Source organism: Taudactylus pleione, unplaced genomic scaffold (assembly GCF_031769625.1).
Source record: "Taudactylus pleione unplaced genomic scaffold, aTauple2 ptg000258l, whole genome shotgun sequence".
NCBI classification, from domain to species: domain Eukaryota; kingdom Metazoa; phylum Chordata; class Amphibia; order Anura; family Myobatrachidae; genus Taudactylus; species Taudactylus pleione.
In genome coordinates, this window is record NW_028284660.1 from 4,780,041 (window position 1) to 4,794,477 (window position 14,437).

Sequence of the window (14,437 nt, forward strand, 5' to 3'; positions counted from 1 at the left end):
TGGGTGTAGGAGAGTGGTGCCCCAAAATTTCTTGCACAGGGTGCTAGTAGACCTGGGGACTGGGGGGGGGGCACTGATATATAGAGTGGTCACTAATGGCCCTGGGCACCCGCACATGCAGGGGGGGTTCCGAGCAGTGACGTACTGGAGCATGAAGGGCCCACCGGTGGAATGCAGTGATAGGGGCCCATGCTTAAGGGGTGTGGCCAGTCTCCACAGGCTAACCAATAGGCAACTCTTGGTGTAGTTTATATAGAAAGGAACCAAGCACCCATGTTGATCAGTGGTATTACTCCACAAGGTAACTGACAATCTAAAAGGGTAACAATGTATCATTTTAGATATGGAACCTGACAACTAGATGAGGAGGGTGGGCCCTCAGGCATTGGGGTCCACCGGGGATTTCCCCTGTACCCCTGTGGGCAGTCCAACCCTGGTTCTGAGTACCTAGAACCCCCCCCTGCCCGTTGCTCCATCGCTGCTGGCCCAGCAAGCAGCTGAACAAAATATATATATATTTTTTTGCAAAGAGACACTGCCTGGGTTGGTTGTACTACTGTAGCTGCAGCATGCAAGCCCCTCCCAGTCAGTTCCCATAGGCCGGGGCACCGTGATTGAATGAGAGCGCCTGCCACCGGGACAGTGTCCACAACTGCCAGTGCTGTGGAGTCCGGGAGCGGCAAGACGCAGGTGGGGGTGCCGCCGGGGGTATAATATTTATTGTATAAAGCCAGACTGTTGTATTGCTGTATGTCTATGCAGGGGGGGTGGAGGGGGTTTTGCAGGTGACGGTGGGCGAATAATGCTTATTAAATTATCCCATTTGACTGCCGTATGTATACGCAGGGAGGTGGGCTGCGGGCGGCGGTGATGGGACAGGGGATAATATGTATTAAACTATGTCATTTGACTGCTTTATGTACTTGTGGTTGGGGGTGAATTAGGGAGGATAATATTTATTAGATTATGCCTGGTCACAGGTGTGGGGTGGAGGATCTTTAGTAAATGATGGTGTTCTTATTTACCTGCATTCAATTTGCCTGCACTCAAGTTTTTAAGTGAAAGAGGTCTCTGTCATTGTGTGTCTGTGTGTAGTCTTTGTCAGTATGTCTGTGTCAGTATTTGTGTAATACTGAACTGTCCATTAAGTACATATATAGGGAATATTTATTGTGGTCAGATTTTTTTTTTATTGGAAACCCCCCTTTCAAAATCCTGCGTTTGCCATTGCCCAAACCGGTCTCTTGCCTAGGGCCACAGGAGGTCTAAATCCGCCTCTGACTATAGTGTGTAGTGCAGGCCTATACTGTAGTGTGTAGTGCAGGCCTATACTGTAGTGTGTAGTGCAGGCCTATACTGTAGTGTGTAGTGCAGTCATATACTGTAGTGTGTAGTGCAGGCCTATACTGTAGTGTGTAGTGCAGGCCTATACTGTAGTGTGTAGTGCAGGCCTATACTGTAGTGTGTAGTGCAGGCCTATACTGTAGTGTGTAATGCAGTCATATACTGTAGTGTGTAGTGCAGGCCTATACTGTAGTGTGTAGTGCAGGCCTATAATGTAGTGTGTAGTGCAGGCCTATAATGTAGTGTGTAGTGCAGGCCTATACTGTAATGTGTAGTGCAGGCCTATACTGTAGTGTGTAGTGCAGGCCTATACTGTAGTGTGTAGTGCAGGCCTATACTGTAGTGTGTAGTGCAGGCCTATACTGTAGTGTGTAGTGCAGGCCTATACTGTAGTGTGTAGTGCACGCATATACTGTAGTGTGTAGTGCAGGCCTATACTGTAGTGTGTAGTGCATGGGCGTATCTAAAATGGATGCAGGTTGTGCAGGGAAGACGGGCCCCTGGGTCCAGGAGGGCCACCGCAGACAGCAGGGAAGTATGCAGCTTCCGTGTTCTGTCTGGCTTGCGGTACAGATAACGCTGTTCTCAGATGGTGAATTTGTACCGCAGGAGAGGAACAGAAAGCTGAGCTTTCCATTCTTTCATGAATCGCATTCGCCATACAATAGTATGGTGATGCAATACAGGCATGGAGCAGGGGTACCTCTGGAGATGTAATACACTTCTTCATGGTAAACTAGTTCCATGAATAGCATGAAGCAGAGAAGTGCCCTGATTTCAGCTAAACAGGGCTCTTCTCTGCTTCATGAATAGACCCCATAGTGGCAAAGCAGTGGCTTACAGGATGGAAGTTTAATAAACTAGAAAACCCTATAGAAGGACAGCGTAAGGCAGGTGCAATCTGACTGAGGCAGGTTAAACCCCATGGTTGTGGTAGCAATATACCTTTAAGAATTATGATGTTAGTGTCAGTCATTAGTGTTAGCCTATAGGCTACCTTGGGGGTTTGGCCTTGCTGGTGGTATATTAGGTCTGTTATCCAAAGACTCCTCCTCTTTGTTTCTGGAAATCCCACCCTCCCCCCCTGTTTGTGGTGTGTTGTTTGCTAGGTTTGTTGTGGTGGAAAGAACGGTAATGTGCTTTTAGTTATACAAATTAGATGGGTGGCCTCTACTTGATCAATGATAGGCCAGAAACGTCCGTACCGGGAAATGACACAGCCCGTCCGGGCGTACTTTTTGCTGGAGAGTTGAACACCAATGGTGATGTGTTTGGTCTGCGTGTGCTTTGTGGGAGTGTCCGTTCTTTGTTGTCCGCCACCATACTAACTGTAAGCTCACAATCAATTTCAAATGGCAACTTCTAATCATCTAATTAGATATCCCAAATTCAATATTATATTAATTATTAATAATCTAATGTCAAAGAAATTTGACCTTTAATTTTAAATCCAACTCCTGTTGTCCGTGTGCTTATTTTTGATAAGTTTTTAGCTGTGTTAAGTCTGAAAGGTATAGTGCGCATATCAACCATAGGGAGTTTATGTTTTCACTAATGAGGAACTAATCACCTAAAATGAAAAGCCTAGTAGAAAACATAATATACTATATTACGAACAAGAGATGTGCAGTTCGGTTTTCCAGAACTCAGAACACTCTCAAACTTAGGGATTTCAAGTCGAATCAAGTCCTAGTTCAGAATCATTTTGGAGCTCTGAGTGGAACCAAGTCCCAGCTCGGCTCATTTGTGACTATTATGTCCACCTCTTGTCAGTTGGTTGTCTTGTATTGTCTTGTGATTTTGGTGGCATTAGCTGAGACTGTCTCCTTGTGAGGGTGATAAGAACGGTATATAGTGTGGCTATTAATGGGTTGGAATGGACAATGCACAGTAGGTATCTTACAGATGATAATGCACTCACCTGCAGCTGTCTCAGTGGTGCCCCCACAGAGCTGCTCCTTTATCTCTCTCATATAGCGCTCAGCACTGACATCTTGATGCACTGATATAGAAGGGATATTTATGGTTTGTATTTAGGTAAGCAATCTGCAGTAACCCACAACAACCAGACACTTACTTTTCTTGTATTACTCGTACTGGACAAATACAAGCTACAAGATGTGTCCACATTCAGCTTTAATTGTGGCCAGACATACAGTAGAACAGTGTGGAGTGATACATATATATAAATATATATGTATTCTAGCGACCCACCCCGGCTTTGCACGGGACGAATTTCATCTCATCTCATAACAACCTGCGCTGTGCGATGTCCCCTGCATCTCACAACGGCCTCCTGCTTCTCACTTGTACCCCCTGCATCGCACAACAGCATCCTATATTTCACCGCAGGCCTCTGTTTCTCACTCCTGTCATTGACTCTTACCACACTCCCCTGCATTTCACAACAGCCTCCTGCTTCTCACTACTGCCCCCTGCATCTCACAACAGCCTCCTGCTTCTCACTACTGCCCCCTGCATCTCACAACAGCCTCCTGCTTCTCATTACTGTCCCCTGCATCTCACAACAACCCCCTGCTTCTCACTACTGCCCCCTGCATCTCACCACAGCCTCCTGCTTCTCACTACTGCTCCCTGCATCTCACAACAGCCTCCTGCTTCTCACTACTGCCCCCTGCATCTCACAACAGCCTCCTGCTTCTCACTACTGCCCCCTGCATCTCACAACAGCCTCCTGCTTCTCACTACTGCTCCCTGCATCTTACCACAGACCCCTGCATCTCACTACTGCCCCCTGCATCTCACTACTGCCCCCTGCATTTCACCACAGCATCCTATATTTCACCTTAGCCCATGTGGGCTGTATTATGTTGGTCAGGTATCTAGATCTTTTCATGAACATATGGCCTTACATAGGTCAGCCATCAGGGCTGTACTTCAAGGCAAAAACATAGATCAATCCATGGTATGCCACTTTAAGACCTTTGGCCATACCCTGTCCAGTCTTAAATATAAAATTACTAATCACATTCCCCCTTTGGCATGAGGAGGTGATAGAAACAAGCTGTTATCCCGATGTGAAACTATATGGATACACGACTTAGACACGTTGGCTCCCAGGGGTGTTAACGAGAAAGTAGCCTGGAAAGTTATTCTTTAAGATAAATCTCTCCGATTATGCTTGTGTGGTACCCCAGAAAAAAAGTATATACTGTATGTAAAAATACAGTATGCACTATGTATGTGGAAAATACTGGTTAATATGAACCATATTGTAACTGACTGATAAATTGATGCCCCACCAGAGTCTGGGGGCTTTACCCATATACCTATATGTACTGGTGCAGGCAGTATGTGGTGTGTCAGCAGCAGGTCACATGACTGAGTAGGTGCTGGAACCAGCTAAAGGTGGCAGACAGTAAAGTCAGTTAAGGACCGTAGACACTGGATGATATTTATGACAGACATGAACGATAACGATATCATTCAATGATATATTGTTCATATCGTCCAGTGTATATGCAGTAAACAACTTTTTTTCTAGTATGTTACTTCGCAGGTGGATCTTGACCATCTGACCAGTGAGCCCACAGAAGTTGAGGAGACCGATATGCAGATACCACCATCTCAGGTTCCCTCAAAGAAGCGGAGGATGTCATCCAAGGCTCCCACTTCTGGACCATCTAGGTCGGACCAATTTTTAAAGCACGCAGAGAAGGTTCTTAAGAAGGCCCAGGACAAAAATAAGATTTTTGCTTTAAACCTTGCAAATGAAATGCAGGAGATGCAGCCAACCCAGCAACTGCATTTCAAGCATCTGATATATGACGTTATGATACGTGGGCTCCAGAGACAATTGGATGAGAACAGTATCAGAGGGTCAAATACCAGACAACAGCCCATTCCACTGGCCTCAGGCATTTTCCCCATCCCACCTCAACAACCGTCGTATCCCCAAATGCCAATTCCTCCTCCCTCACAACGCCACACCTATCCTGTGCCACGTAGCCCCACGCCACCCCCCGACTTTCCCTGCACCTTTTCGAGTGGTATGCATGGCTGAGTGCAGAGACCACTTTCCATGACGAGGAAGATTTTTATAATATGTGATTTTTTTTATATCGTTTTTATTTTGTGTAAAATTGGTACGACCTTTTCCTTCGGCTTTTGCTCCAGGATGACCAGGAGTTTGGTCAAAGTACCATAATGATGGTTATGGGACTTCATTTTCCCATGTTACTGAACATTGTGACTCTTTATGTTTCTTGTACTATTATCTGAAGACAGTTTGCAAATTCTGGATCTTATTCTTGGCCCTATTTATGTTGGCATCACTATTTTGGTCTCTACTGTACATGACCAATTGTTCTAGTGCATGATATATTACTAGCGTTCCCGCTAGGCTGTTTTAGCGGGGTGCCGTGCCCTGCCCTATTTTTGAAGGGCAGAAAGCACCCTGCCCTCCAGCGCGGCGCCCTGCTGAGACAGCTTGCGGGTTCTGTCTCCACCCACGGGTCACAGTTTCCCACGGGTGGTCAAAACGGCAGTGCAGCGGTCACCGCCAGTGAATGGATGCATTCACTGTGACCGCAACACTTGATGGCTGCCCGGCATGTCCGTAAGTGCCGTGCATGCCCCCAGGAGTGACGAAAAGGAGACGCATCATAAAGACAACCCCCCGTTTCTTTTGCCACGCTACCTATTTGTGCGGGCGCGCAATTTTGGTGCATGCAGAAGTGCCCTAGCTCTAGGTCCGGAGCTCTCCCTGCTGCCAGACCTAGAGTGAACACTATATTACAATTTGTTGGAGTAGTCTTTGCTCTAGAGCAGTGATTCCCAACCTCGATCCTCAAGGCACACTAACAGTCCAGGTTTTAGTTATATCCATGATTGTGCACCGATTGTTAAATCAAAATAACTGAGGTACTAATTAAGTCACTGTGCTCAAGTATGGCTATCCCTAAAACCTGGACTGTTAGTGTGCCTTGAGGACCGTGGTTGGCAACTCCTGCTCTAGAGGCACTCAGTGTTAAAATCAATGAATCCAGTCCTGAATTCTATGTTCTATGCCATTTTCTATAGATAAAAATTGTTTTGAAAAAAACCTGTGTTGTGTGTTTATTTGCACCATAGACATCAACATATTACGGACAGCTATTGGTTAGATAGGGGGAGATAGGGGCGATTGCCGGGGGATAGGTATCTTTGTCAATCCCCTTTGTGGAAACAGTTTCATAACGTGGTCATGCAGTGCAAAAGCCTCATCTGCTAGAAACACAAAATGTAGTCCAGACTTGCATTGGGAAGCTTGAGGTACTTTGAGGCTTTTATACATGATCCTATCATAAAAGACCGTCTCTCGGAAGGACCCACCATCCGATGCAGGGTCATTCATCCCCATGTCCACATACAGGAATTCATATTTTGCATTGACGATGGCCATCATCACGATGCTAATAATCCCCTTATAATTACATGGACCCAGTTATCCTCACATGCTTGCCATCAATGGCTCCCCCACAATTTGGAAAGTTCCACTGTGACTCAAACTCATGAGCAATACTTTGTCATTCCTCTATAGTTGAAGGGAACTATAATGAAAAAATAAGAGAAAAAAATATTAATACATGGTTTTACATTTAAATACAGATCTGTCCAGCAGCATATACTGTAAGGTGAGCATCAAATAACACTGGGAGGCATACAGTGGTGGCCAGAAGCATATACTGTAAGGGGAGCAGCAAATAACACTGGGGGGGGGCATACAGAGTTAGCAGCAGCATATACCATAAGAGCAGCAGCAAATAACATTTGTGGGACGTACAGTGTTGGTCAGCAGCATATAGCATTGTGGGACATCAAAAATGTTCTTACCTTGAAGTACTGCTGGATGGTGAATATAGCTTTGCAGGTCTCTAGGATGATGAGGCCCAAAACTTGAAGTGATGTGAGGGCACCAAACTTGAGGTCTTGCAGGGATCGGCCAGTCGCCAGGAAGCGCAGGGTAGTGATCAGCCTCTCCTCAGCTGGTATAGCCTTCCACAGCCTGGTGTCTTCCCTCTGGATATAGGGCGTCACCAGAATTCAGAATACTCCTGAAAGGTGACGTCATCCATTCACAGGAAGTTCAGGTAGTCATCCGGATTATTCTCCCAAATCTCCATAAGCAGTGGCATGTGAGAGAGAGAATCCCTCCGCAGCAGCCACTCCTTTGTCCAACATGAGCGAATCTTTCTCTGAGGAAGGAAGGACCCATGCAGCAACGTTCACTGGAGTCTCTGCGGGCACCAGAGTTGTGCCGGGAATCGGTAGCGCTGCCCATTAGAACTGGCTGCTGAAGCTCCTGGTGGTGTGCCTGGTGATGTACAGCACTTGTGGCTGGAGGTGGAGAATAGAATGCGGATCCCTTCTATCTGGAGCCCGACAGTGAAGCAGACTCTCCCTCCTTCAAGGCAGACAGGGAAGTGAGCAGGAAGCCCGGCGTCAGTGCTGATTGAAAGAGGGTGGTGATCTTCTTATTAACCGATCCCCATTTCAGGACATAGGTGAAAACATCTGGAGAGGTGTGTACTGTAGTCACTCTAAGCACAGCCCTACATTATCACACTACCCCCAACTGTCAGGCTACACAGTAACAGTGTCACAGCAGAGAGTAGCTCATCTCCCCAGTAATAGTGTGTCTGAGTAAACCGGATAGTTACATCCATTCCTAGGACAACATTACAACAGTAAAGCAGCCAATAATACTGTACTGAGAGACTCGCTCAAGTCACAGGATAGTTCTCAGTCCTCAAATTAGAGTGCAACTCTTCACAGTGTCATATGGTGGCAGAAAAGATATAGTAGAAACTGTTTTAAGAATAATTTCTTAGCCACAAACAGAGCCAGAGGTTTTGGGATTTTCCAGGCCCTACACAGGAACATCTAATAGCCACTTCCCCTTGACACAAGATCCGAGAAACAGATTTGCAACATATGTGCACCACCTCTACAGATCCAATTGACTAAATTTTAAGTTTATGCCAACTTTTGTTTTTTCCTCCCCGGGATAAGCCTGAGGTGGAAAAGCAGGTGGGTGGCGATGGGGGAACGGGGCCTTTTGGTTTGTTTCATTAAGCCCCACCCTCTGAGGTAAATTGTCGCGATTGGTGCAAATTTAAATAGAGGCGGGGCTGAATGACGCAATTCTTATAGAATCACATCAGTAAGCCCCACCCCCTACACAGGAATCTGTGATTGCCCTGGAAACTCTCCCTCATTTTGTCCACTTCACTAGGAAGTGGTCAGGAATGCAGGAAAAGTCCTTATTCTACTGGGGGTGTGGGGGGGTTACCGGAAAAAATGGGAGCCTCCCGCAACTTCCGGGAGAGTAGGCATGTAGGATGAAAATACATAGTTTATTGGAAATTTCATTTGAACTCACATTACTAACAAATAATAACAAATCTATGTAACTATACAAACAACATAGTGGCCTATGTACTGAGCCTTGGAAAGAGATTGTCAAAGCTGGATAATTGGCTGAGACCAAATCTTTAAGAATATCTGAAGACGCCATTTTGCGTCTTTAGCACGATGCCATACAGATGGTATACGGCGCTATTTTAGCGTTGTGCGAATACCGTACTAACTGCACACTGTTAAAGTCCTTACATTAATATTCAGTGATGACAAGACAAGTCTTGTGGATTTGTCTGTGACAAATGATTAAGAATACACAAAGATAAGGTGAGCGTTTGCTCTGCATACAGATACAATATGTCTGTGACAATTGAAGTATAATACAGACACTGATATGCTCAGAAGGAGTGTTCTAAAGGCAGATTTGGAAACAATTGTTAGACATTTAAGCTATCGTTAGCCATTGTAGGCCTGGTATCTAATGCTGATGTGGTTAGGAAGAAATTAATTGTACTCTAAAAAAACCATTGTCTTTAAATCTGATGCCTAAACAAACTAGCATTTACATTTGTGATTTCATCAAGCATCTTTTGGCCACCTGTGAAAACCCATTGTCTGTCATTTTGTAGTCCAGACAGAAGTATATCAAAATATGCCAATCAATGCATAAAGAGATAGATATATATATATATATATATATATATATATTAATCCATGATATATACATACATACACACGCATAGACAATCGCATGTGTATCCACAATGCGTGCACACAAATACACCAATGTTATTGCAGATATAAACACACACACAGAGCATGTGGGCGCTGTACACAACCCCTGCACACAGCGCACCTTTTCCGCTGTGCTCAGACGCACAATGCATACTTACATATAATCATAAATACACATGCACTCGTAAAAAGTTCCTGCACATTATGGTTTATATTAAAGTTATTAATTATGATGTAACATGTATGTATTTGACATTAATGGTATAGAACATCGTAGACATTTCATGTTTGGTACTATACTGATACCCTGTCTATTTCCAGGTACCCAGTTATATCAGCAAGGGAGTCGGATCATGTGTTCGGGAGTTATTGATCATAGTGATTTATTGGTTGGAATGTAAAACTCTGTATGCTGACTCTGTAGTTAATTTAAATCAATTAAAGAAAGACAATGCAATCTGGAGAAGTGGGACATACCCCTAGTGAACTGTCCTATGAACTACAGAGTACTACAAAGACCAAGAGCAAGAACCAATGGAATCATGTTTGTTTGTCAACATTGCTGTTATCATTCTCTGTTAGAGTATATAGCCTGTGTCCTGTTAGTAGCCATTCTTCTTGGATGACCGCAGGCTTCTGGATTGATGACTGTAACTAGGACCAGTGCGCTGGAGTATGTATCGACTGTACGTTAATGAATGTAACCCTTGCACTCATTGTTTAGATTAAAGTGTGCAGTACCTTTTTCTTTGTGAATAATAACTTTTGTGCTTTGGAACCACAATCAAGGTCTGAAAGTGTTTATTTTTATGTGCGACTATTCATAACGCTAAATAGCGTCATCTAAGGTGTAGAGGTTTAGATAGGATTCCATAGTTGGGGGTTTCGTCCAGTGAGATCACGCTACTACTTACGCGATGGACACAGGTTAGCGATCTCTCGCCAAAAGGGTGGAAAGGCGCCATAAGCAGGAAAGAACGCTTTGCCGTCAAAAACCTGCTGCCACTTGGTTGCTGAGAGACCGCTATCCATATATTGTGTGAGGTCAAGGAGCGCTGATTAGGACCTAGGGACAAGGAAGGAAAAATTGTTTTCTTTCATTGTTAGAGTATTGTGTTAGGGGGTAAGCCGCACAATAACGTAGCGTCTGCATGTTTTCTGTATTGCTGCCGCATGTTCAAAAGGTCATTGTGTTCAGAGCGTGATTACCTGTTCAAATCTCTGAATCATACTGCTAATATTTGGGGAAAAGGTTCGTGTTTTTCTGCGCAGAAATAGGGGTATGTGATTGAGGTGTGCATGTAAAGTTAGGCTACTGTCGGTAAGCCTGGTGGAGGTTACTGTCTCTTAAACCTCAAGTGAAACTCTGTAGGGGCCTGACGAGGCCGTACAACTACTGGGCCAGTGTACAAAGCAGGTACATTGTGGTTATCGAGAAACAAGAGTTTTTCTTGGTCCGAACACCCATTAATCGCAAAGTCCATTGATCAGTTAGGTTCCATTGGGCAGCGCGATTGAACCACATAGTTTATGTAAACTGTGATTGTGAAGTGGGCGTCGTGGGAGTGAGACTGCTGGTAAGGTTAGTTGTAGTAACTTCTAAATGCTGCCGGCCTGAGAGTAAACTTGAATTAGGAAGAAGAGTGGTAAAGCTTGAGTCTATTTACCACGAGTAAAATAACTCACAAAGCAGGTTATTTTGCTCCTCATCTGTGCAAATGATCCCTAAGGGTGGGAAACCAGTGCATAGCGGGAAAGGGGTGTGTGAACGTTAATTCTACAGAAAAAAAAAATCATTCACCAATTGAAATTTTCTGGAGATTGCTAAACGTTTCCTCAAAATCGGGGCTAAGCAATCTCTGGTTATGGTCGATGGGTTGGCCAGGTATGTTAAGTTTAAAAAGTATGGTGCGTACGCTACGGCATACTGTAACATATGGGTGAAGATGACCAAGAAGTATAGAAAGCCTTTTCCCAAGATAGGTAGTTTTGATTTGGAGGTTCTGAACAATGTTAGAGACAGTATTTGTTTGGTGAGGTCTCTAAACAAAAGGGTAAAATTTAATGACTGTTTAAAGTTGTGGCAGCACGAGGAGAACATGTGGCATAGCAGTGTGCACGCGACGCAAATCAGCGGTGCACGCATGGCGCAAGGGAGCGCATGCACAACACAAAATAGCATTGTGCACGTGACACCAGGGAATGAGCACACGCAGCAAAGTAGCATTGCCAAAGGTACTGTTAGCGCACATGCACCACCTCCGCCCTATGTGAATAGTGGTGTAGGTACAGTCGATCACAAAAATCATAAAAATGTAACAAGTAACTTATACCCTCTTCTGAGTAACTATAAGGAACATGTTTATAATGCAGATGATGAACCTGTTTTAATGTCCTCTTTTTCCCATGTTGCACAAATGTTAAAATTATCACCACAAAAGCACAGGTAGCTACCCCACCTGCACCAGTAAGAGAGGGGGTTTCACCATTGATAGTGAAGGAAATATTATCACCTGCAGCTACAGAGACTGTTAATCCCATACGTAGTAGTCAGAGGCTGAACCCTCCACAAGGTAATAAAGCCACAGGTAGTGGTGCAGAAGGCATCCACCCCGTTCGGACGGACAATAACTGTTCCCAATGGGAATCTGGATGCACAGGGTGTGTTGACCACAAGGGATGTAGCGATGCATTTTCCATGGATGAAAGCAGAGTTACATTCCATAATTATAGACTTCCCAGACCCTAGGAAAGAGTTAGCAAAGTGCCAAAAATTTGTAAAGGATTTGGGTAATGCTCATGACCCAACCAACAAGGATTGGCGAGTGGTATTACGGGCATGTCTTCCACACAATACCGACGTGAAAAAGTTTATCATGGCATGTGTATTGGATGGAGATATTCCTATAACTGATGAACATAATCCAAATAACATAACCCATATTGTCAACCAATTAGCCTTATTTTTTCCAGTAGTAGTTAATTGTAGTAAAATTTTTACACTTAAATAGAAGGAAAGTGAGGGTGTGGCAGACTATTTTAACTGAGCTCTACAGACTATTACCCAATATACTACAGTAACAGTGCTTATGGATGGTCTTAAAGACATCCTTAAGACAAGGGTTCAGACCTCACTTCCTGGGTGGAGGGGAATTACTGTGGATGAACTCAGGGAACCTGCAATTGAACATGATAAAAACATCCTTCAGAAGAGAGAAATGCAGAGTGAGAAACTAATGGCTATTAGTATTCAAGCTCTAGAATTAATGCAAATTCCACCGCAACATTCCTATCACACACGGCCGAAATACACTCACCCCACACGACCTCCAAACTCATATCCTCATACCCAACCTCAATCTTTTCATACGTCTCCACCTACACAACAACAATCTTTCAACACACATTACTGACGAAGTTGTTTTAGATGTAACCAGGAGGGCCACATAAGTAAGTTTTGTAAAACTAAACCGTGGGAATTAGCAAATCAGGGGATCCCTAGGTACCAACAGAAGGGACACCCACAGCAGTCAGGACAGTCATTGCTATCATCTGCTCACATCGTGGCCATGAATGCTGTTTTAGAAGAGGACAGTCAACTCTAGGGATCAGGTCACACCTGTAATCTACAGCCAGTCAGGTTAACTGGGGATACTAGGGAAAACCACTAATGATAATTGATGTAGCTGGTACCAAATATCCTTTTCTTGTAGATACAGGTGCGACCAGATCAGTGTTAAATTCCTCATCCAATTTACAGGTAACCAGCAAGACATTACCAGCAATGGGTGTAACGGGTAAAGTGAAACATTATCCTTTAACCAAATCTGCAGAGGTTACTATCGGTCCATTGCATACCAGGCACTCTTTTCTCCTGGCAGCAGCGGCCCCTACTAACCTACTGGGAAGGGATTTGTTGTGTAAAATGGGATGTGTCATTTATTGTACCCCTGATGGTATATTTTTGGATATCTCAGACAGAGTTGCACATGAGGTGTGGGATATGTTGGACACTCCCCAAAGGTTAATGTTCTACTCTACTGTTACAGATAAAAATCCATCTCAGGTAGAACAGATGCTATCTCAAATACAGAGTTCCCTTTGGATCAAAGATGGACAGGACACTGGATTAATGGCAAATGTAGCTCCAGTAATGGTAAACCTAAAAAGTGGTAGGCAAGCTCCAAAAATTCCCCAGTACCCATTAAAACCAGAGGTAGAATTAGGGGTTTATCCTATAATTGAACGGTTATTGCAACAGGGAATTTTAGTACGTACAGCAAGTGTAGCTAATAGTCCCATTTTTCCAGTAAAGAAGGCTGGGGGGAGGGGTTATAGGCTAGTACAAGACCTTAGAGGAGTTAATAAGGTAGTAGAGAGCCAATTCCCCGTAGTTTAAATCCAGCTGTCATCCTTATGCAGATCCCACCAACTGCCACCCATTTTATTGTCATTGACCTCTGTTCTGCTTTCTTCTCTGTTCCCTTACACCCTGACTGTCAGTACCTCTTTGCTTTCACATACAGGAGGGTACAATACACATGGACACGATTAAACCAGGGTTTCATAGACAGCCCCAGTATCTTCTCCCAAGCCTTACATGACTATTTGCAATCTTTTCAACCTACCAATGGATCTGTTCTAATACAATATGTGGATGATTTATTGTTGTGTTCTGATTCATTTACCCATGTTTAAATTATACTAAACTTTTGTTGCTTCATCTCTCACAAACAGGGCGCAAGGTTGCTAAGGACAAATTACAGCCAGGCTAAGGTTAAATACTTAGGACACTGCCTAACCCAGGGCCTACGACACCTGACTACTGACAGAATCCAAGCCATACAGACCATGGCACTGCCGCAGAACCAACAGCAAATTCGTACCTTCTTGGGAATGTGTGGATACTGCAGAATGTGGATCCCAGGTTTTCTATTTTGGCCTTGCCATTACAGGATTTAGGGCCTCATTCAAAGCCGGTTGTTAGATGCAAGCG

The 14,437-nt window shown here is 44.3% G+C and overlaps 1 pseudogene; it reads right to left on the reverse strand.

Annotated features, from left to right (window-relative positions):
- LOC148514824 (uncharacterized) overlaps nt 1-14,437 on the reverse strand; it is an 81,309-nt pseudogene that overhangs the window by 45,644 nt on the left and 21,228 nt on the right.